We start from the raw sequence: 23,976 nt of genomic DNA, 5'->3' as shown, positions 1-23,976 counted from the left end.
TTTGTACCGGTTTCCTGAGCGGTATGATGGCCGCGTGGTCCCATGGTGTTTATACTTGCGTACTATTGTTTGTACAGATGAACGTGGTACCTTCGGGCGTTTGGAAATTGCTCCCAAGGATGAACCAGACTTGTGGAGGTCTACAATTTCTTTTCTGAGGTCTTGGCTGATTTCTTTTGATTTTCCCATGATGTCAAGCAAAGAGGCACTGAGTTTGAAGGTAGGCCTTGAAATAGATCCACAGGTACACCTCCAATTGACTCAAATGATGTCAATTAGCCTATCAGAAGCTTCTAAAGCCGTGACATCATTTTCTGGAATTTTCCAAGCTGTTTAAAGGCACCGTCAACTTAGTGTATGTAAACTTCTGACCCACTGGAATTGTGATTCAGTGAATTATAAGTCAAATAATCTGTCTATAAACAATTGTTGGAAAAATGACTTGTGTCATACACAAAGTAGATGTCCTAACCAACTTGCCAAAACTATAGTTTGTTAACAAGAAATTTGTGGAGTGGTTGAAAATCAAGTTTTAATGACTCCAACCTAAGTGTATGTAAACTTCCGACTTCAACTGTATATATACAGTGGGGAGAACAAGTATTTGATACACTGCCGATTTTGCAGGTTTTCCTACTTACAAAGCATGTAGAGGTCTGTCATTTTTATCATAGGTACACTTCAACTGTGAGAGACGGAATCTAAAACAAAAATCCATAAAATCACATTGTATGATTTTTAAGTAATTAATTTGCATTTTATTGCATGACATAAGTATTTGATACATCAGAAAAGCAGAACTTAATATTTGGTACAGAAACCTTTGTTTGCAATTACAGAGATCATACGTTTCCTGTAGGTCTTGACCAGGTTTGCACACACTTCAGCAGGGATTTTGGCCCACTCCCCCATACAGACCTTCTCCAGATCCTTCAGGTTTCGGGGCTGTCGCTGGGCAATACGGACTTTCAGCTCCCTCCAAAGATTTTCTATTGGGTTCAGGTCTGGAGACTGGCTAGGCCACTCCAGGACCTTGAGATGCATCTTACGGAGCCACTCCTTAGTTGCCATGGCTGTGTGTTTCGGGTCATTGTCATGCTGGAAGACCCAGCCATGACCCATCTTCAATGCTCTTACTGAGGGAAGGAGGTTGTTGGCCAAGATCTCGCGATACATGGCCCCATCCATCCTCCCCTCAATACAGTGCAGTCGTCCTGTCCCCTTTGCAGAAAAGCATCCCCAAAGAATGATGTTTCCACCTCCATGCTTCACGGTTGGGATGGTGTTCTTGGGGTTGTACTCATCCTTCTTCTTCCTCCAAACACGGCGAGTGGAGTTTAGACCAAAAAGCTCAAGTTCTGTCTCATCAGACCACATGACCTTCTCCCATTCCTCCTCTGGATCATCCAGATGGTCATTGGCAAACTTCAGATGGGCCTGGACATGCGCTGGCTTGAGCAGGGGGACCTTGCGTGCGCTGCAGGAATTTATTCCATGACGGCGTAGTGTGTTACTAATGGTTTTCTTTGAGACTGTGGTCCCAGCTCTCTTCAGGTCATTGACCAGGTCCTGCCATGTAGTTCTGGGCTGATCCCTCACCTTCCTCATGATCAATGATGCCCCATGAGGTGAGATCTTGCATGGAGCCCCAGACCGAGGGTGATTGACCGTCATCTTGAACTTCTTCCATTTTCTAATAATTGTGCCAACAGTTGTTGCCTTCTCACCAAGCTGCTTGCCTATTGTCCTGTAGCCCATCCCAGCCTTGTGCAGGTCTACAATTTTATCCCTGATGTCCTTACACAGCTCTCTGGTCTTGGCCATTGTGGAGAGGTTGGAGTCTGTTTGATTGAGTGTGTGGACAGGTGTCTTTTATACAGGTAACGAGTTCAAACAGGTGCAGTTAATACAGGTAATGAGTGGAGAACAGGAGGGCTTCTTAAAGAAAAACTAACAGGTCTGTGAGAGCTGGAATTCTTACTGGTTGGTAGGTGATCAAATATTTATGTCATGCAATAAAATGCAAATTATTTACTTAAAAATCATACAATGTGATTTTCTGGATATTTGTTTTAGATTCCATCTCTCACAGTTGAAGTGTATCTATGATAAAAAATTACAGACCTCTACATGCTTTGTAAGTAGGAAAACCTGCAACATCGGCAGTATATCAAATATTTGTTCTCCCCACTGTATATATGCGACATAAAAAAACATATGGGGGATTGGAAGTGATGCAGACAATTACATTGATGGAAGTTACAATCCATCTGCAGTATTACAGTTTTTTTGGATTTTTTTGGATTGCTTATTAGCAAAACCTTACACTCAAGAAGCAAAACATCAGCCCATATTTGCACAACTATAAGCACATTGTCAACCTTACACTAATTGCAAAACTCTACACACAGTGATTTGCAAAACACTAAACACACTTAACATACATTACACACAAAAATCTATCATGAAGTCACGTCCTTGCAATACCAAAGCACTGACTGTCAAATTACCACACCGTCCAACCAATTGGTTCAACACAGTCATCAGGTGTGCAAACACTCGTTTGCTTAATTGTAGACACACCAATCAGGTGTATAAGCACTATAAAAAGCAGCAGGTGAGTTCATCGGTCTTCAAGCACAATGGAAAGAGTCAGAGAAAGAGTAAGACGAGGAGGAGGACGAGGAGAACGAGGAGAACGAGGAGGACGAGGAGGACGAGGAGGACGAGGAGAACGAGGAGGAGGACGAGGAGAACGAGGAGAACGAGGAGGACGAGGAGAACGAGGAGGACGAGGAGGAGAACGAGGAGGAGGACGAGGAGAACGAGGAGAACGAGGAGGACGAGGAGGACGAGGAGGACGAGGAGGACGAGGAGAACGAGGAGGACGAGGAGAACGAGGAGAACGAGGAGAACGAGGAGGACGAGGAGAACGAGGAGGACGAGGAGGAGGACGAGGAGGAGGAGGAGGAGGAGGAAGGGGAGGAAGAGGAGGAGGAAGGGGAGGAAGAGGAAGAGGAAGAGGAAGACAAGAAGGTGCTCAAAGAGGACCGAATCTGACAAATGAGATCCGCGCAACACTGGTTGACCACATTGTCAACCACGGCCTGACGCTGAGGGAGGCTGGACTGCGAGTACAGCCAAATCTAAGCCGATATACAGTGGCAAGTGTGATGAGAACATTTCGACTGGAAAATAGGTATTGTAAAAATATCATCATATCAAAAACATCTGCACGGTTTCAGTAACTGCTTACAGTACTATATTCTATGCACTATCAGCACTTCTGTTACCTTTTCCTGTGAAATTACTGTACTATTGTATACTGTTTTTTTTTCTACATAGGATTGAGGGTCAGGGACGACAAGGGGGAAGGCCTCCTATGTTCACAGAACAGCAAGAGAGGGAGATAGTAAACATGGTTTTGGCCAACAATGCTATAACACTCAAGCAGCTCCAAGCTAACATTGTCAATAACCACGCCATTTTCAACGATATCCATCAGGTCTCAACATCAACACTGGCACGCATCCTAAAAAAAAACCATATTCAAATGAAGCAAATTTATCGAGTGCCTTTCGAGCGCAATTCCGAAAGGGTGAAACGACTGCGGCATGATTATGCAGAGGTATGTATTCACTTTAGCAGTGTGATCTTGCATACTGTCTCATAATCTTTTACTGTACTGTAATATGTATACTAGATCTACACTGAACTACACAATTTTGCCTGACACTGTTTTTCAGAGAGTTTTACGAATGGATGGAGAGGAGATCCAGCATGAGTTCATTTACGTAGATGAGGCTGGGTTCAACCTGACGAGAACACGAAGGAGGGGAAGAAACATCATTGGCCACAGGGCTATAGTCAATGTCCCAGGGCAACGTGGGGGTAATATAACACTCTGTGCAGCCATTACACAGAATGGGGTCCTCCACCGCCATGCCCATATGGGCCCTTACAACACAGCACTCATACTTACAGTGGGGAAAAAAAGTATTTAGTCAGCTACCAATTGTGCAAGTTCTCCCACTTAAAAAGATGAGAGAGGCCTGTAATTTTCATCATAGGTACACGTCAACTATAACAGACAAAATGAGAAAAAAAAATCCAGAAAATCACATTGTAGGATTTTTAATGAATTTATTTGCAAATTATGGTGGAAAATAAGTATTTGGTCAATAACAAAAGTTTCTCAATACTTTGTTATATACCCTTTGTTGGCAATGACACAGGTCAAACGTTTTCTGTAAGTCTTCACAAGGTTTTCACACACTGTTGCTGGTATTTTGGCCCATTCCTCCATGCAGATCTCCTCTAGAGCAGTGATGTTTTGGGGCTGTCGCTGGGCAACACAGACTTTCAACTCCCTCCAAAAATGTTCTATGGGGTTGAGATCTGGAGACTGGCTAGGCCACTCCAGGACCTTGAAATGCTTCTTACGAAGCCACTCCTTCGTTGCCCGGGCGGTGTGTTTGGGATCATTGTCATGCTGAAAGACCCAGCCACGTTTCATCTTCAATGCCCTTGCTGATGGTAGGAGGTTTTCACTCAAAATCTCACGATACATGGCCCCATTCATTCTTTCCTTTACACGGATCAGTCATCCTGGTCCCTTTGCAGAAAAACAGCCCCAAAGCATGATGTTTCCACCCCCATGCTTCACAGTAGGTATGGTGTTCTTTGGATGCAACTCAGCATTCTTTGTCCTCCAAACACGACTGAGTTGAGTTTTACCAAAAAGTTCTATTTTGGTTTCATCTGACCATATGACATTCTCCCAATCCTCTTCTGGATCATTCAAATGCACTCTAGCAAACTTCAGACGGGCCTGGACATGTACTGACTTAAGCAGGGGGACACGTCTGACACTGCAGGATTTGAGTCCCTGACGGCGTAGTGTGTTACTGATGGTAGGCTTTGTTACTTTGGTCCCAGCTCTCTGCAGGTCATTCACTAGGTCCCCCTGTGTGGTTCTGGGATTTTTGCTCACCGTTCTTGTGATCCTTTTGACCCCACGGGGTGAGATCTTGCATGGAGCCCCAGATCGAGGGAGATTATCAGTGGTCTTGTATGTCTTCCATTTCCTAATAATTGCTCCCACAGTTGATTTCTTCAAACCAAGCTGCTTACCTATTGCAGATTCAGTCTTCGCAGCCTGGTGCAGGTCTACAATTTTGTTTCTGGTGTCCGTTGACAGCTCTTTGGTCTTGACCATAGTGGAGTTTGGAGTGTGACTGTTTGAGGTTGTGGACAGGTGTCTTTTATACTGATAACAAGTACAAACAGGTGCCATTAATACAGGTAACGAGTGGAGGACAGAGGAGCCTCTTAAAGAAGAAGTTACAGGTCTGTGAGAGCCAGAAATCTTGCTTGTTTGTAGGTGACCAAATACTTATTTTCCACCATAATTTGCAAATAAATTCATAAAAAATCCTACAATGTGATTTTCTGGATTTTTTTTCCTCAATTTGTCTGTCATAGTTGACGTGTACCTATGATGAAAATTACAGGCCTCTCTCATCTTTTTAAGTGGGAGAACTTGCACAATTGCTGGCTGACTAAATACTTTTTTTCCCCACTGTACATTCTTGGACCAATTGCACAACATAACAGCAGCAAATCAAATCGATCATATGCAATACATTGTTGTCTGGGACAATGTGTCTTTCCACCGCTCTGCTCTGGTTCAGAACTGGTTTCAGCAACATCCACATTTCACCGTCCTATATCTTCCACCATACTCTCCATTCCTCAACCCTATAGAAGAGTTTTTCTCGGCATGGCGGTGGAAGGTATATGATCTCCGTCTCCAGGCTGAGGTACCCCTCATCCAAGCCATGGAGGAGGCCTGTGACCAGATGGAGGTAGCAGCAATGCAAGGATGGATTCGTCATTCAAGACGTTTCTTTCCAAGGTGTCTTGCTAATGACAACATTGCCTGCGATGTTGATGAAATTCTCTGGCCAGATCCAGCTAGGCGAAGAGACAATGTCTAGTTATTTTTTTAAAAAATTTTTGAACTTACAATACGTAAAGTGACGTTTGGTTACAGTATTATGAATCTCCATGTCAACATTTTGGGCGTGTTGAGAAATAAATGACTTTCTTCAGTCTGCAACATTGGTCTTGTGTAGTGTTTGGTGAATTTACATTATATTTGTACTTTGTTGAGAGTAGCCTACTCTAATCATAGGGAAGTAGAAGTGCTAAAAGTGTTTTAGGTTTATCACAGCAGAGTGTAACTCGTGCAAACAGAGTATAGTAATGTGAAACGTGTGTGTTTCATATGGTAACAAAGTGTGGTTTTTAAAAAGAAGTGTATAGTTTTTACAAGAGTGTTTAATTTTGCAAAGGATCTGTAGTGTTTTGCTAATTGGGTGTGTGGTTGTGCTAATTGTGTGTAGTGTTTTGAAAACACGGGCCCTGTTTTGAAAATCGTGCTTAAGCAATAAAAAAAAACTGTAAAGCTGATCTACCCCCCAAAAAAACAAAAACAAAATAATCTCCTGTTATGCACTCTGGACACGTTGGTGGCACCCAATTCACTAACGACCGTCAGGTCGCTAATGGGCTTGTACTTAGTGCTCTATTGTCCCTCTATCCCAGGGTTTCCCAAACTCGATTCATCGGGACCCCAAGGGGTGCACGTTTTGGATTTTGCGTTAGCACTACAGAGCTGGTTCGTAGCTTCAATCCTGCAGCACACACACACACTTACACACACCAACTGATTAATGGACTGCTGAATGTAAATATTTTTTCTCTTGCTTTGTTTGACTTTTCCATATTATGTCTATCTCTTATAAGCTACCCAGGAAAGGGCTGAAAATAGCCCCTGTTAATACAGTGCGGGAAAAAAGTATTTGATCCCCTGCTGATTTTGTACGTTTGCCCACTGACAAAGAAATTATCAGTCTATAATTTTAATGGTAGGTTTATTTGAACAGTGAGAGACAGAATAACAACTACAAAAAATCCAGAAAAACGCATGTAAAAAATATTATAAATTGATTTGCATTTTAATGAGGGAAATAAGTATTTGACCCCCTCTCAATCAGAAAGATTTCTGGCTCCCAGGTGTCTTTTATACAGGTAAAGAGCTGAGATTAGGAGCACACTCTTAAAGGGAGTGTTCGTAATCTCAGCTTGTTACCTGTATAAAAGACATCTGTCCACAGAAGCAATCAATCAATCAGATTCCAAACTCTCCACCATGGCCAAGACCAAAGAGCTCTCCAAGGATGTCAGGGACAAGATTGTAGACCTGCAAAAGGCTGGAATGGGCTACAAGACCATCGCCAAGCAGCTTGGTGAGAAGGTGACAACAGTTGGTGTGATTATTCGCAAATGGAAGAAACACAAAATAACTGTCAATCTCCCTCTGTCTGGGGCTACATGCAAGATCTCACCTCGTGGAGTTGCAATGATCATGAGAACGGTGAGGAATCAGCCCAGAACTACACGGGAGGATCTTGTCAATGATCTCAAGGCAGCTGGGACCATAGTCACCAAGAAAACAATTGGTAACACTACGCCGTGAAGGACTGAAATCCTGCAGCGCCCGCAATGTCCCCCTGCTCAAGAATGCACATATACAGGGCCGTCTGAAGTTTGCTAATGAACATCTGAATGATTCAGAGGAGAACTGGGTGATGTGGTGTTGTGGTCAGATGAGACCAAAATCGAGCTCTTTGGCATCAACTCAACTCGCCGTGTTTGGAGGAGGAGAAATGTTGCCTATGACCCCAAGAACACCATCCCCACCATCAAACATGGAGGTGGAAACATTATGCTTTGGGGGTGTTTTTCTGCTAAGGGGACAGGACAACTTCACCGCATCAAAGGGACGATGGACGGGGCCATATACCGTCAAATCTTGGGTGAGAATCTCCTTCCCTCAGCCAGGGCATTGAAAATGGGTCGTGGATGGATATTCCAGCATGACAATGACCCAAAACACATGGCCAAGGCAACAAAGGAGTGGCTCAAGAAGAAGCACATTAAGGTCCTGGAGTGGCCTAGCCAGTCTCCAGACCTTAATCCCATAGAAAATCTGTGGAGGGAGCTGAAGCTTTGAGTTACCAAACGTCAGCCTCGAAACCTTAATGACTTGGAAAGATCTGCAAAGAGGAGTGGAACAAAATCCCTCCTGAGATGTGTGCAAACCTGGTGGCCAACTACAAGAAACGTCTGACCTCTGTGATTGCCAACAAGGGTTTTGCCACCAAGTACTAAGTCATGTTTTGCAGAGGGGTCAAATACTTATTTCTCTCATTTAAATGCAAATCAATTCATAACATTTTTGACATGCGTTTTTCTCGATTTTGTTGTTGTTATTCTGTCTCTCACTGTTCAAATAAACATACTGTCACGGATTCAGCCGAGGTTGCCCCTCCTCCTTGCTCGGGCAGGTTTCGGCGTTCGTCGTCACCGGAGTACTAGCTGCTACCGATCTAGGTTTCGGTGTTCGACTTGTTCTGTCTTGATTGTGTACACCTGTTTCCCATTATGTTGTATTGTCTGCCCTTTGGATAAAAGCGTCTGCTAAATGGCATATTATTATTATTATTATTAAGTCTGTACCCATTGGATGCAGTGATCACAATATAGTGGCTATATCCAAGAAAGCCAAAGTTCTAAAAGCTGGGCTTAAAATAGTGTATAAGAGAAATTGAGAAATGATGTGACTAAACTCAACAAAAAGATGAAGAAACTGTATTATGAAGCCAAGATCAATGATATAAAGACTTTGGAGTACTTTAAATGAAATTATAGGGAGAAAGACTAATTCAACTCCTTCTCTCACCGAATCAGATGGCTTATTCATCACAAAACCATTTGATGTTAGCAATTCTTTTAATGAGAACTTTATTGACCTATCAGCTTGCTGCCAGCTCTTAGCAAACTGTTGGGGAAAATGGTGTTTGACCAAATACAACACTACTTCTCTGTAAACAAATTAATAACAGACTTTCAGCATGCTTATTGAGAAGGGCACTCAACATGGACTGCACTGACAGAAATGACTGATGATTGGTTGAAAGTGATAATAAGAAGTTTGTGGGAGCTGTACTGTTAGATTTCAGTGCAGCCTTTGATATTATTGACCATAACCTGCTGTTGAGAAAACGTTTCAACCTCTGCCATATCGTGGATTCAGAGCTATCTATCTTATAGAACTCAGAGGGTTTTCTTTAATGGAAGCTTCTCTAATGTCAAACATGTAAAGTGTGGTGTACCGCAGGGCAGCTCTCTAGGCCCTCTACACTTTTCTATTTTGACCAACGATCCAGAGCGTCGGTGACTGCAACTGTGCTGCTGGCAACAATTTACTTACGCTTTTCTTGCCAATGTTTACTGACACCGGCCATATTCAATGGGTGTTGAGCTTTTGTAAATTCGTCAGTTATTCTGCGCTCTGGCACACTCAGAAGAGAGTGCTCTGAAATCGGAGTAGATAGCCAGAGCAAATTTTCCAGCTACGTCTATCAACAGTTGTCGCAGTGACATCATTAACATTCTATTGAAACGGTTACTTGCATAGAGGAGTATTTTGTTAAGACATGTAGCTAGCTAGCTAAACAATGAACCATAATCCCAACTCATGACGTTACTACCCTGAATGAATCTGCAGGAAGCTAACCAACCAGGTTCAATGTTAGCTAGCTAACATTAGGCTATAACTAGCAAAGCAAATGGCTCTGACATACGAATAATATTAATACACAGATCATACACGTAATGTTAGCTAGCGAGCCAGCCAGCTAACGTTAGCTAGCTAACAGTACACTTTAACTTGAAATGAAAGGGACTAAAATTGAAACGTGTAATATCTGAAAATGTAGCTAGCTAGACTATCTTACCCGTATACATGGATGGACGCTTCTCCCTCTCTGTCACGGATGCCATGGTTGCCCTTAGTTTGAAGATGTAATCCGGAGACAGGTGTTTTCTCCATCTCCTTAGCTATCATATTCTAATTCCACTGATTTCAAAACTCTGTCATCCTGAAAGTGGAGAGCAACACTTATGCAGTTTTACTACATTATATATATATATTTTTTTAGCTGCGTTAGAAAGGATTACCTATTACATATACTGACCAGCTCAAATAGACAGAAGCGTGCTACACCAATCTGAACTAATTTCTCGGCATGTCCAGCCCACTCATTATCTCAGCCAATCATGGCTAGCGGGAAGGTTGCTGTCTTTTTCTGTGGCTCAACCAATTAGGCTCGTAATTTAACCAAAGTATTCTTATTTACAGAAGGCATACAAGTTTGTTATTAAGGCACATGAAAGTTCGCATGTTCCAGAAGGCATTTCTGCCAAACAACGCATTTTGATAAATAAAAAAGGTTTACGTTCAAATGGCTCTCCTGTGAAGTAGTGACAATTGACATACGCCTAGTTTCCTGAAATGAATCACATATATGCATCAGCAACCACAGCTAATGTGTCACACCCTGGTTCTGGGACTCTATATGTTGAGCCAGGGTGTGTTATTTCTATGTGTTCTGTTTCTTTGTTTGGGTGTTCTAGGTTGTCTGTTTCGATGTTTGCCTGTGTGACTCCCAATCAGAGGCAACGAGTGTCAGCTGTCGGCTGGTTGTCTCTGATTGGGAGCCATATTTAATCTGTATGTTTTCCCTTGGGTGTTGTGGGTTTTTGTTCCTTTACGGTCATTGTTACTGTGGACTTCACGAGTCGTCTATTGTTTTGGTTTTTGTGCGTTAGTATAATAAAGTCATCATGTTCGCTCAACACGCTGCGTATTGGTCTACTCCTTACCCAGACGATCGTGACAGAAAAACTCACCATACAACGACCAAGCAGCGTGTCCAGGAACACACGCAGGAGGTGACGCTGGTGGATGTCCTCCTCGGTTGGGGGCAGATTACCGAGGAGGAGGCCGTCCGGTACCGGAGGGCTATGAAGGGGTAGACCCAGGCAGGAGAGGAGCAGCGGCGTCAGCAGTGCCATCGTCGGACGGACGAGAGGCACCCCAATAATTTTTAGGGGGGCACACGGCGTGGGTGACTGGGCAGCAGGAGGCTGCCACAGGGCGAAATAGGAGACGAGGAGAGAAGGCCACCGGGTTACGGGAGCCATTGGCGAGAGGAGGGAAGGAAGTCGTAGAGGCACGGCGAGAGGTACTGAGGTGTATTGCCAGTCCGGTCCGGCCCGTTCCTGATCCCCGTTTAAAGCCAGTGGTGTGTGTTCCCAGTACGGTCCGGCCTGTCCCTGCTCCACGCACCAAGCCTACGGAGTGCGTCGACAGCCCAGCCCGGCCTGTCCCTGCTCCACGCACCAAGCCTACGGTGTGCGTCGCCAGCCCGGTCCGGCCTGTTCCTGCCACCCGCACCAAGTCTACGGTGCGCGTCGCCAGCCCGACCCGGCCTGTTCCTGCCACTCGCACCAAACCTACGGTGCGCGTCGACAGCCCAGCCCGGCCTGTTCCTGCTCCACGCACCAAACCTACGGTGTGCGTCGACAGCCCAGCCCGGCCTGTTCCTGCTCCACGCACCAAACCTACGGTGTGCGTCGCCAGCCCTGTCCGGCCTGTCCCTGCTCCACGCACCAAGCCTACGGGGTGCGTCGTCAGCCCAGCCCGGCCTGTCCCTGCTCCACGCACCAAGCCTACGGTGTGCGTCGCCAGCCCTGCCCGGCCTGTTCCTGCTCCACGCACCAAGCCTACGGTGTGCGTCGCCAGCCCTGCCCGGCCTGTTCCTGCTCCACGCACCAAGCCTACGGTGTGCGTCGACAGCCCAGCCCGGCCTGTCCCTGCTCCACGCACCAAACCTACGGTGTGCGTCGCCAGCCCAGCCCGGCCTGTTCCTGCTCCACGCACCAAGCCTACGGTGTGCGTCGCCAGCCCTGCCCGGCCTGTCCCTGCTCCACGCACCAAGCCTACGGTGTGCGTCGTCAGCCCAGCCCGGCCTGTCCCTGCTCCACGCACCAAGCCTACGGGGTGCGTCGCCAGCCCGGCCCGGCCTGTCCCTGCTCCACGCACCAAGCCTACGGGGTGCGTCGCCAGCCCTGCCCGGCCTGTCCCTGCTCCACGCACCAAGCCTACGGTGTGCGTCGTCAGCCCAGCCCGGCCTGTCCCTGCTCCACGCACCAAGCCTACGGGGTGCGTCGCCAGCCCGGCCCGGCCTGTCCCTGCTCCACGCACCAAGTCTACGGTGCGCGTCGCCAGCCCGGTCCGGCCTGTTCCTGCCACTCGCACCAAGTCTACGGTGCGCGTCGCCAGCCCGGCCTGGCTCGTTCCTGCCACTCGCACCAAGCCAGGGTGCGAGTCGCGTCAGTCGGCACAACCCGTGCCTGGGTCATCGGTGCCAGATCAGGTACCGCTTTATTGCTCCCCAACGGAGCTGAAGCTAGCCGCTCCTGCTACGTCCCAGGTCGGCTCCAGCCAGCGGAGCCAGACTGGACCAGGGGCGCTATGGGGGGTTCATTGGAGGGTGGTGGTCAAGGCCGGAGGCAGAACCGCCGCCGAGGAGGTATGCCCGCCCAGCCCTCCCCTGTTTTGCTTTAGTTGAGGCGCGGTCGCAGTCCGCGCCTTTAGGGGGGGGGTACTGTCACACCCTGGTTCTGGGACTCTATATGTTGAGCCAGGGTGTGTTATTTCTATGTGTTCTTTTTCTTTGTTTGGGTGTTCTAGGTTGTCTGTTTCGATGTTTGCCTGTGTGACTCCCAATCAGAGGCAACGAGTGTCAGCTGTCGGCTGGTTGTCTCTGATTGGGAGCCATATTTAATCTGTATGTTTTCCCTTGGGTGTTGTGGGTTTTTGTTCCTTTACGGTCATTGTTACTGTGGACTTCACGAGTCGTCTATTGTTTTGGTTTTTGTGCGTTAGTATAATAAAGTCATCATGTTCGCTCAACACGCTGCGTATTGGTCTACTCCTTACCCAGACGATCGTGACATAATGAAGTCACTGAATCCCTTAACAAAGAGTTGCAGTCTGTTTTGAAATGGGTAGCCAGTAATAAACTGTTCCTGAACATCTCTAAAACTAAGAGCATTATATTTGGTACAAATCATTCCCTAAGTTCTAGACCTCAGCTGAATCTGGTAATGAATGGTGTAGCTGTTGAACAAGTTGAGGAGACTAAATTACTTGGTGTTATCTTAGATTGTAAACTGTCAATGGTTGTAAAGATGGGAAGAGGTCTTTTTTTGACACCTCACTCCACAAAGCAAGTCCTGCAGGCTCCAGTTTTATCTTATCTTGATTATTGTCCAGTCATATGGTCAAGTGCGGCAAAGGAAAACCTAGTTAAGCTGCAGCTGGTCCGGAACAGAGCGGCATGTCTTGCTCTTCATTGTAATCAGAAGGCTAATATTAATACTATGCATGCCAGTCTCTCTTGGCTAAGAGTTGAGGAAAGACTGACTGCATCACTTCTTGTTTTTATGAGAAACATTAATGTGTTGGAAATTCCAAATTGTTTGCATAGTCAACTTACACATAGCACTGACACACACACTACCCCAACAAGACATGCCATCAGGTGTCTTTTCACAGTCACAGAAATAACTTTTGCGATCATGTTCTTTTTTCATTTTTTTTTCATCCGTTATTAGACATTTACATAATTTAGCAGATGCTCTTATCCAGAGTGAATTACAAATTGGGACATTAGCAAAACGGAACACTAAAGTAACCCAACACATTTTCTAGTGGGACTCCTTTAGGCGGAACACAACAGTGTCGTACCACATGGATCTGCAAGAAATTTGGCGCAAATAAAATTGTTCAAGCAAGAAGGAAATACAAACAGGTGAGCAAAATGTTTAATATGTTGTATTTGTAACATAGTTAACTATTAAATGCATTACAGAAGTGTAAAGTTAGATCAGCTAATGTTAACCTGGCCATTTGTTAATTCAAAGCATTTAAGATGTTGCATGTAGAATGGCCATAAGCATATTAGAGCTTATGCATACGCATAGGCCTATATACACTGAGTATACAAAGCATTAGGAACACCTTCCTAATATTGAGTTGCTCCCCCTTTTGTCCTCAGAACAGGCTCAATTCGTCCGGGCATCGACTCTACAAGGTGTCGAAAGCGTTCCACAGGGATGATGCTGGCCCATGTTGACTCCAATGCTTCCCACAGATGTGTCAAGTTGGCTGGATATCCTTTGGGTGGTGGACCCTTCTTGATACACACGGGAAACTGTTGAGTATGAAAAACCCAGCAGTGTTGCAGTTCTTGACACACTCAAACCGGCGTGCCTGGCACCTACTACCATACCCCATTCAAAGGCACTTAAATATTTTGTCTTGCCCATTCACCCTCTGAATGGCACACATACACAATCCATGTCTCAATTGTCTCAAGGCTTAAAAATCATTTAACCTGTCTCCTCCCCTTCATCTACATTGATTGAAGTGGATTTAACAAGTGACATCAATGAGGGATGATAGCTTTCACCTGGATTCACCTGGTCAGTCTATGTAATGGAAAGACAAGGTGTTCCTAATGTTTCGTACACTCTGTGTATGAGCTCAAGCCCAAAAAAAAGTAATTAAAATAAAGATTGTGCTGTTATACAACACATAGTCTAATAGCCTACCACATATTACGCATGGCAGAAAAATATTTAAAATCATAGATATAAGATGTCTTTGGTACATAATTGTTGTGTGGAATGTATTATAATGCATACTTGATGGTCTGGTTACCTTATGTTACGCTCCAAACTTTCTATCCATGAGTCTGGGAGAGAACATACAGTTGAAGTCGGAAGTTTACATACACTTAGGTTGGAGTCATTAAAACTCTTTTTTCAACCACTCCACAAATGTCTTGTTAACAAACTATAGTTTTGGCAAGTCGGTTAGGACATCTACTTTGTGCATGACACAAGTAATTTTTCCAACAATTGTTTACAGACAGATTATTTCACATATAATTCACTGTATCACAATTCCAGTGGGTCAGAAGTTTACATACACTAAATTGACTGTGCCTTTAAACAGCTTGGAAAATTCCAGGAAATGATGTCATGGCTTTAGAAGCTTCTGATAGGCCCGTTGACATCATTTGAGTCAATTGGAGGTGTACCTGTGGATGTATTTCAAGGCCTACCTTCAAACTCAGTGCCTCTTTGCTTGACATCATGGGAAAATGAAAAGAAATCAGCCAAGACCTCAGAAAAAAAATTGTCTCTTAGAGATGAACGTACTTTGGTGCAAAAAGTGCAAATCAATCCCAGAACAACAGCAAAGGACACTGTGAAGATGCTGGAGGAAACAGGTACAAAAGTATCTATATCCACAGTAAACAAGTCCTATATTGACATAACCTGAAAGGCCGCTCAGCAAGGAAGAAGCCACTGCTCCAAAACCGCCATAAAAAAGCCAGACTACGGTTTGCCACTTCACATGGGGACAAAGATCGTACTATTTTGAAAAATGTCCTCTTGTTTGATGAAACAAAAATAGAACTGTTTGGCCATAATGACCATCGTTATGATTGGAGGAAAAAGGGGAATGCTTGCAAGCCGAAGAACACCAACCCAACCGTGAAGCACGGGGGTGGCAGCATCATGCTGTGGGGGTGCTTTGCTGCAGGAGGGACTGGTGCACTTCACAAAATACAGTGGGGAAAAAAAGTATTTAGTCAGCCACCAATTGTGCAAGTTCTCCCACTTAAAAAGATGAGAGAGGCCTGTAATTTTCATCATAGGTACACGTCAACTATGACAGACAAAATGAGAAAAAAAAATCCAGAAAATCACATTGTAGGATTTTTAATGAATTTATTTGCAAATTATGGTGGAAAATAAGTATTTGGTCAATAACAAAAGTTTCTCAATACTTTGTTATATACCCTTTGTTGGCAATGACACAGGTCAAACGTTTTCTGTAAGTCTTCACACACTGTTGCTGGTATTTTGGCCCATTCCTCCATGCAGATCTCCTCTAGAGCAGTGATGTTTTGGGGCTGTCGCTGGGCAACACGGACTTTCAACTCCCCTCCAAAGATTTTCTATGGGGTTGAGATCTGGAGACTGGCTAGGCCACTCCAGGACCTTGAAATGCTTCTTACGAAGCCACTCCTTCGTTGCCCGGGCGGTGTGTTTGGGATCATTGTCATGCTGAAAGACCCAGCCACGTTTCATCTTCAATGCCCTTGCTGATGGAAGGAGGTTTTCACTCAAAATCTCATGATACATGGCCCCATTCATTCTTTCCTTTACAGGGATCAGTCGTCCTGGTCCCTTTGCAGAAAAACAGCCCCAAAGCATGATGTTTCCACCCCCATGCTTCACAGTAGGTATGGTGTTCTTTGGATGCAACTCAGCATTCTTTGTCCTCCAAACACGACGAGTTGAGTTTTTACCAAAAAGTTATATTTTGGTTTCATCTGACCATATGACATTCTCCCCAATCCTCTTCTGGATCATCCAAATGCACTCTAGCAAACTTCAGATGGGCCTGGACATGTACTGGCTTAAGCAGGGGACACGTCTGGCACTGCAGGATCTGAATCCCTGGCGGCGTAGTGTGGTACTGATGGTAGGCTTTGTTACTTTGGTCCCAGCTCTCTGCAGGTCATTCACTAGGTCCCCCCCGTGTGGTTCTGGGATTTTTGCTCACCGTTCTTGTGATCATTTTGACCCCACGGGGTGAGATCTTGCGTGGAGCCCCAGATCGAGGGAGATTATCAGTGGTCTTGTATGTCTTCCATTTCCTAATAATTGCTCCCACAGTTGATTTCTTCATACCAAGCTGCTTACCTATTGCAGATTCAGTCTTCCCAGCCTGGTGCAGGTCTACAATTTTGTTTCTGGTGTCCTTTGACAGCTCTTTGGTCTTGGCCATAGTGGAGTTTGGAGTGTGACTGTTTGAGGTTGTGGACAGGTGTCTTTTATACTGATAACAAGTTCAAACAGGTGCCATTAATACAGGTAACGAGTGGAGGACAGAGGAGCCTCTTAAAGAAGAAGTTACAGGTCTGTGAGAGCCAGAAATCTTGCTTGTTTGTAGGTGACCAAATACTTATTTTCCACCATAATTTGCAAATAAATTCATTAAAAATCCTACAATGTGATTTTCTGGAATTTTTTTTCTCATTTTGTCTGTCATAGTTGACGTGTACCTATGATGAAAATTACAGGCCTCTCTCATCTTTTTAAGTGGGAGAACTTGCACAATTGGTGGCTGACTAAATACTTTTTTCCCCCACTGTAGATGGCATCATGAGGAAGGAAAATTATGTGAATATATTGAAGCAACATCTCAAGACATCAGTCAGGAAGTTAAAGCTTGGTCCAAATGGACAATGACCCCAAGCATACTTCCAAAGTTGTGGCAAAATGGCTTAAGGACAACAAAGTCAAGGTATTGGAGTGGCCATCACAAAGCCCTGACCTCAATCCTATAGAAAATGTGTGGGCAGAACTGAAAAAGCGTGTGCGAGCAAGGAGGCCTACAAACCTGACTCAGTTACACCAGCTCTGTCAGGAGGAATGGGCCTAAATTCACCCAACTTATTGTGGGAAGCTTGTGGAAGGCTACCCGAAAAGTTTGACCCAAGTTAAACAATTTGAAGGCAATGCTACCAAATACTAATTGAGTGTATGTAAACTTCTGACCCACTGGGAATGTGATGAAAGAAATAAAAGCTGAAATAAATCATTCTCTCTACTATTATTCTGACATTTCACATTCTTAAAATAAAGTGGTGATCTTAACTGACTTAAGACAGTGACTTTTTACTAGGATTAAATGTCAGGAATTGTGAAAAACTGAGTTTAAATGTATTTGGCTAAGGTGTATGTAAACTTCCGACTTCAACTGTATAGCCCGAGGCGATTAGATTTTTAATAGCCTAGTCATAGGGATTTTTTTTATATTCATAATTAATAGGCTGACATCACCTTTAACTATAGAATATCTCATCAAATGTTTTGTTGTGAAAACATGTTACTATCCATGTTCCCGAACAGATTTCCCTTGGTTTCCCAAATTAGGCACTGGGTATATGCAGGAACATGGTTGGAGAGCCCATGACATACTGAGTTTGGGCGGAATATCACCTGTCGCGCAGCGAGATGCTGCATGCTCATCAAACGTGAAGTAAAATAAGTGGTCTTATAAACCCAGACATTTCTATATACAATCCCATGTGAAAGCAGACGTTTGATGGTTGCCACTAAAATGAGGAGGATCCCAGCTGCTACTGTATTTATTTCTCTGCTGCTCCACTATAAAACCATAGTAGCCTAAACAGCATGATTTAAGAACAAACTGCGGGAATACGGCCTCCAATCGCTATTCGAGTGCATATACGGATTACATGTATTTTTTCCCCTGTTCCTGCCCATTTGATAATGGGCCATTCTAAATCTAAACTAATGTACATATTAGTAAATACAAAATTAGATTGAGAATAGTCTGATGAGTGAAAATATGATCACTTGATGAGAGAACAGCTTGTTCAGCTTGAGGCAAGGAACAGAGCACAAGCTTTTGCGACTTTTTCAAATAGTCTATAGCCTATAGTCGCATCATGCAGCCCATATTTGCTTTGATTTCTAAGACATTCTAAAGTATGTATCATTCACAACAACATTTCCCAAATAACTCTAAATCTAGCGTATAGGACCAGTTTCAAATGATCACTTTTACGTTCAACATAGCCACTTAATATGTGCTCTCGCTCCGGAATGGGAAAAATATCCTTTCTGTTTTATTCAACTAAGTTCTATTATATTATTCTTACTATAAAATAATCTAATATAAAATAATGCACTGTAAACCCAAATGTTCAAAATAATTCATTGTAATAAGTAGTGTAAACTTAAAATGTTCTTAAAAGTTGTACTTACTTAAAAATGTTGAGTGCCAGTAGCAATTTTCTTCTTTTTGAGTTTATTGAACTTGTAATTTTTGAACAATATGAAAAAATTGCATTTTTATGTAACTGCTACTTAAAAAAAAAAAAAATTAAACTTAAAACTATATGGATTAAACATGAATTTATGTCTTATTTTGAAAGAACAAATAAATCAAATCAAGAACGAATTGAGAATAAATCAATTGCATCAGATAGATTTGTATATATAAAATATCACACACACACACACACACACACACGTATATACGTTTATAAATAATTAATTGTTAATAGTTTGCTTGTTACAAGGTTGGCTAGTTAATAAATTACATATATGCGCTCACATATTTTATTTTGTAGTATTTGCGTGCACTTCCTCTTCAGGCAGCAGACCGGAACACTCAGCTCTGCACAAATGAGTTGTGAATGTAAGTAGTCAACATAAAACTTGCTTGAATGTTTGTTTCTGGAGGTTCAACGTGTTTTTAAGACGGACAAAGTGAGTCACGTTAGCAATGTAAAACGGTTAACCGTTAGGTTAGCAAGCTAACATGCAAAGTCATCCCGCCAGTTAGCTAGCTGTATAGGATACATGGCTAGGCTAATGTAGTTGTAAAAAACTGGTTGAGCCCAACGTGCAGCGGTGGATAGTAAGGTATCATGTACTGCTCAATAAAAACTCGAAATCTGTGCTGGAGCTGTGTCAGTGTTGTGAGTGAAAGCAGAAGCTAACTCCACGTGTTGTGCTTTAGGCTAACTGAAAGCTATTCTCTGCAAGTTGAATTAGCTGGTTAATTTTTTTGTATTAATTTTTTTGTTATTGCTATGATAAGAATTTATGGATGCTACCAGCCCAACATTACCTAACTTTGACTTATTTGTGTAATAAAATGTTTTGAAAAGTCTAACAGGCATCTTACACATCTACTTTGTTTTAATCAATGTTGGTGTAGCTATATTGTTGTACACTTTTAGTATGAGGAATATGACTGCAGTTTTTAATAGTTCTGATGGAGGTTTAAACTTCATGACAGGTGTCCTGTAAAATAATATTTTTGTTGTGTGTTTTTAGGTTGCTGCAACAAATATGACTTGGCACTGTAAGTTGTGTTCAGCTTCTTTTACCACTAGAAAATATTTATTTAAACACTGCAGACTGCAGCACAGCCACTTTTCAAAAATTAGCCCACTCCCATGCCTCCATGATGATTGCAAGTGCACATTTCAGACACTTAGTGCACTGAGTACTCATCTGTCAAGATATCATACTCAAGAACATAACAGCAATGCAAAGGAGATTCAGGAACTTGTGAAATTCAAGTGTCCTTTATGCACATTTCAGCAACCTTTTTCTGAGTCTGTACTCCTCAGTCACATAAGAACAGTGGTATGCCCATACAAAGGTTGTAACTATAGCACAAATGTATACGCTTCTTTTAATTCCCATAAAAGTAGAGTGCATCAAGCAAGTCTTGCGTCAGACTTTGGTAGTGACATTGTTTATGAACATACTCAGAATCTCCAAGCCACCAACTCTAACGTCACTATTGATATGGATGAAGAGTGTCAATTTCAGAGCACAGAAATGCAGGATGATGAGCAGTGTGATACTTCAAAACTAAAAAATCAGCTCAAACTTAATGCAGCATCTTTATTTCTAAAGATGCAGGCTATCCTTCATGTGTCAAACACAGCTTCACAAGAAATAGTTGATCACTTGAATCAGATCTTCTCTTTATCTCAGCCATTGATCAAGGATGCAATTAATGATATATTGCAGAGACATGGTCACAATATCACAGATTCCACACTCAATGAAGTTGTCAGTGCTGTCATGGACTCTAATTTTGTATTTAGTGCAACCTCCAAAGGTGCAGAGTTGTCCTCTTATAAGCGAAGGAAGACATTTATAGAGCACAACTATCCATTGGTAATGCCAGTAGAGTACCATTTAGAAGCATCTGGTCATACCATCATGTACAGTGGGGAGAACAAGTATTTGATACACTGCCGATTTTGCAGGTTTTCCTACTTACAAAGCATGTAGAGGTCTGTAATTTTTATCATAGGTACACTTCAACTGTGAGAGACGGAATCTAAAACAAAAATCCAGAAAATCACATTGTATGATTTTTAAGTAATTAATTTGCTTTTTATTGCATGACATAAGTATTTGATACATCAGAAAAGCAGAACTTAATATTTGGTACAGAAACCTTTGTTTGCAATTACAGAGATCATACGTTTCCTGTAGATCTTGACCAGGTTTGCACACACTGCAGCAGGGATTTTGGCCCACTCCTCCATACAGACCTTCTCCAGTTGGCCAAGATCTCGCGATACATGGCCCCTTCCATCCTCCCCTCAATACGGTGCAGTCGTCCTGTCCCCTTTGCAGAAAAGCATCCCCAAAGAATGATTTTTCCACCTCCATGCTTCACGGTTGGGATGGTGTTCTTGGGGTTGTACTCATCCTTCTTCTTCCTCCAAACACGGCGAGTGGAGTTTAGACCAAAAAGCTCTATTTTTGTCTCATCAGACCACATGACCTTCTCCCATTCCTCCTCTGGATCATCCAGATGGTCATTGGCAAACTTCAGATGGGCCTGGACATGCGCTGGCTTGAGCAGGGGGACCTTGCGTGCGCTGCAGGATTTTAATCCCATGACGGCGTAGTGTGTTACTAATGGTTTTCTTTGAGACTGTGGTCCCAGCTCTCTTCAGGTCATTGACCAGGTCCTGCCGTGTAGTTCTGGGCTGATCCCCTCACCTTCCTCATGATCATTGATGCCCCATGAGGTGAGATCTTGCATGGAGCCCCAGACCGAGGGTGATTGACCGTCATCTTGAACTTCTTCCATTTTCTAATAATTGCGCCAACAGTTGTTGCCTTCTCACCAAGCTGCTTGCCTATTGTCCTGTAGCCCATCCCAGCCTTGTGCAGGTCTACAATTTTAACCCTGATGTCCTTACACAGCACTCTGGTCTTGGCCATTGTGGAGAGGTTGGAGTCTGTTTGATTGAGTGTGTGGACAGGTGTCTTTTATACAGGTAACGAGTTCAAACAGGTGCAGTTAATACAGGTAATGAGTGGAGAACAGGAGGGCTTCTTAAAGAAAAACTAACAGGTCTGTGAGAGCCGGAATTCTTACTGGTTGGTGGGTGATGAAATACTTATATCATGCAATAAAATGCAAATTAATTACTTAAAAATCATACAATGTGATTTTCTGGAACCTGCAAAATCGGCAGTGTATCAAATACTTGTTCTCCCCACTGTATGTTCCAATCCTTCAAATGATTCAGGAGCTGTTTAAAAAACACAGATATCCTGAGCAAGATCAGAGAACCAAACACTGAGCCTGGTTATTATGTCATATCGTGATGGCTCTCATTTCCAGGAAAATGAGTTACTCTCAACAGAAGATCTACACCTAGCAATAAAGCTATATATTGACGATCTTGAAATCGCTAACCCTCTCGGCACATCACGTAAAGTTCACAAACTTTGTGCTGTATACTGGGTCCTAGCAAATGTGCCACCCAAATATAGATCAGCAATGCACACTATACAATTGGCCATGCTAGCTAAAGTGACAGACCTCCAGAAATATGGATATGCAGCTGTGCTCCACTGGTTCGTGATGAACAGGATGGTGTTTTCATTGAATCTGTTGGTCAGAATGTGAAAGGCACCATCTTCTGTGTTTCTGCTGACAATCTGGCTGCACATGGGTTAGGTGGCTTTTTGGAGTCATTCAGAGCAGATTATGTTTGCAGATTCTGTATGGCCACAAGTGAACAGTTTCAAACAACTGAGGTAAAAAAGGAGGAATTTGTCCAGAAAACCAAAGCGAGTCATGACATTCATGTACAAAATGTCCTCCAAGATGAGAGTTCAAGCAGCCAATTTGGGGTTAAAGGTGATTGTGTCTTCCGTGAGTCACTTGAGCACTTCAACCCTATCACAGGTTTTCCTCCAGATCTACTACACGATCTTTTGGAAGGAATCGTTCCAGTTGAACTTGCACTTTGCATTAGAGAAATGATTCGGCTTAAGCACTTCACTTTAGAGTATTTGAACCAAATGATCACATCATTCCCATATCAGCACACTGATAAAGTAAATAAACCTCATCCAGTTCCCAAAACTTTCATGACCCAGAAAACAATTGGAGGCAACGGGCATGAAAATGCCACGCTGCTCAGACTACTTCCGTTACTTGTAGGCAGTAAAGTACCAGAGGGTAATGTTGCATGGGAGGTTTTGATGGACTTGAAAGAGTTGGTGGAATTAGCATTGTGCCCATCATTTTCTGATGAAACATTGGACTATTTTGTAGAGGCTTTCCTATTTTGTAGATCCTACAAGAGGCTTTCCCTGAGTTTAGGCTTCGTCCTAAATATCACTAAATGGAGCATTACCCCACCTTAGTTAAGTGCTTTGGGCCCCTGGTGCATGTTTGGACCATGCGATTTGAAGCTAAACATCGCTTCTTCAAGAGAGTGGTGCATGACGCTCAAAACTTCAAAAATGTCTTGAAGACACTGGCAATCAGACACCAACACATGATGGCATATCACCTTGGTTCACCATCGTTTTTCAAACCAAAAACGCAAACATCCAGGGTAGACTCTGTTTTGGTTTCAGCTCTACCAGAAGTAGCTCAGGCTCACATTAGAGGACAAACAACTAGTGACACTGTCTATCGTACATCAAAGGTGACCATTGATGGCACAGACTATACCAGTGGCATGTTTGTGTCAGTTGGAATCAGTGGGGGACTGTCAAAATTTTGCAGACTAACACAGATCTACTTTGTGAATCACAATGTTTATTTTCTCTGTTGTGATTATGACTCCTGGTATGTAGAGCATCTTCGATCCTATGAGCTGTCAGCCATACAGGGAAGCCTGTCTATCCACCTGCAATCTGACTTCAATTATATAATCCCACTCTCTGCATATAAGATTGATGGCTTGCTGTTGTTGACTCCCAAGAGGTTCATACAAGTGAGACAAAATTAAGACCACTCTATGGTAAGTTATTCTTCATAAAATCATTAATTGTTCATTTATTGGAAAATGTGCTCAGTATAATCAATCATTATAT

General features: G+C 43.3%; 1 protein-coding gene and 1 long non-coding RNA gene across 2 annotated transcripts in view; one reads left to right on the top strand and one right to left on the bottom strand.

Moving 5' to 3' along the window:
• Positions 1 to 23,976, bottom strand: part of LOC121568689 (Kv channel-interacting protein 2-like) — a 267,640-nt gene that overhangs the window by 186,965 nt on the left and 56,699 nt on the right. The window lies entirely within an intron of this gene.
• Positions 19,260 to 23,798, top strand: LOC121568710. The gene is made up of 3 exons (XR_006001275.1): positions 19,260 to 19,291; positions 19,936 to 19,963; positions 23,737 to 23,798. It is a non-coding gene; the product is annotated as an uncharacterized LOC121568710 (long non-coding RNA).

This window comes from Coregonus clupeaformis, chromosome 1 (assembly GCF_020615455.1).
Source record: "Coregonus clupeaformis isolate EN_2021a chromosome 1, ASM2061545v1, whole genome shotgun sequence".
NCBI lineage: Eukaryota > Metazoa > Chordata > Actinopteri > Salmoniformes > Salmonidae > Coregonus > Coregonus clupeaformis.
Note: the sequence above shows the minus strand (reverse complement) of the source record. Positions and strands in the feature narration are given on the sequence as shown.